The sequence below is a fragment of the Apodemus sylvaticus genome, chromosome 8 (assembly GCF_947179515.1).
Source record: "Apodemus sylvaticus chromosome 8, mApoSyl1.1, whole genome shotgun sequence".
NCBI classification, from domain to species: Eukaryota; Metazoa; Chordata; class Mammalia; order Rodentia; family Muridae; genus Apodemus; species Apodemus sylvaticus.
The window spans coordinates 44,906,759-44,907,686 of record NC_067479.1 but is presented as its reverse complement, the minus strand read 5'-3'; the positions used below and the strand labels follow the sequence as shown (position 1 = coordinate 44,907,686).

Sequence of the window (928 nt, the reverse complement as noted above, 5' to 3'; positions counted from 1 at the left end):
ACATGGGTGACCACGTACTGGAGAGGGAGTAGAAGGGGCAGCAGAGAATGGGTGTGGAAATGGTGTAAAAAAGTCACATTTGCATCAAATATGCAAAAATCATAAAATTAAATTAAAAAAAAACAGAAAAGAAGAGTATTGCCATTGCTTCTCACTGCTTTTTCGGGAACTCACCTAAGCTTAGTTAGAAATGGATACAAAAATATGGTATATTTACACAATGGAGTACTATTCAGCCATTAGAAACAATGAATTCATGAAATTCTTAGACAAATGGATGGAGCTGGAGAACATCATACTAAGTGAGGTAGCCCAGTCTCAAAAGATCAATCATGGTATGCACTCACTGATAAGTAGATATTAGCCTAGAAACTTTGAATATCCAGGACATAATCCACAAATTAAATGATGTCCAAAAAGAATGAAGGAGTGGCCCCTGGTTCTGGAAAGACTCAGTGCAAGAGTATAGGGGAATTCCAGAACAGGGAAGTGGGAAGGGGTGGATGGAAGAATATGGGGACAGAAGAGGACTTATGAGACTTGCAGGGAGTGGGGACCCAGAAAAGGGGAAATCATTTGCAATATAAATAAAAAAAATAAAATTAAAAATAAAAATTAAAAAAAAAAAGAAAATATTTTGAGGCAGTATTTTACACTTGATCTTAGCCAAAAGGCCAAGAAGCGATAGAGGCAGTATTTTAAATGTGATGTATTAATGTGTTTTCTTGCTTTAGTTACCTTATTGTGTGTGGCTAAAGATAAGCCAAAACTGTCTGATTTTTTTATCTTCTCACCCAGCATGATGTAATCAAATCCTATCCCTCTTAACTTCTTTATTTTTAAAACGAAGAACAGTAACTCTAATTTGTTTGATGTTTGATTCACTGTCCTTTACAAGCGATGATTTATTTATTTATATGGACTAACT

The 928-nt window shown here is 35.1% G+C and overlaps 1 pseudogene; it reads right to left on the bottom strand.

The window, feature by feature from the left end:
- Nucleotides 1-610: 610 nt before the first annotated feature.
- LOC127691774 (uncharacterized) lies at nucleotides 611-686 on the bottom strand (annotated as a pseudogene).
- Nucleotides 687-928: the final 242 nt, after the last annotated feature.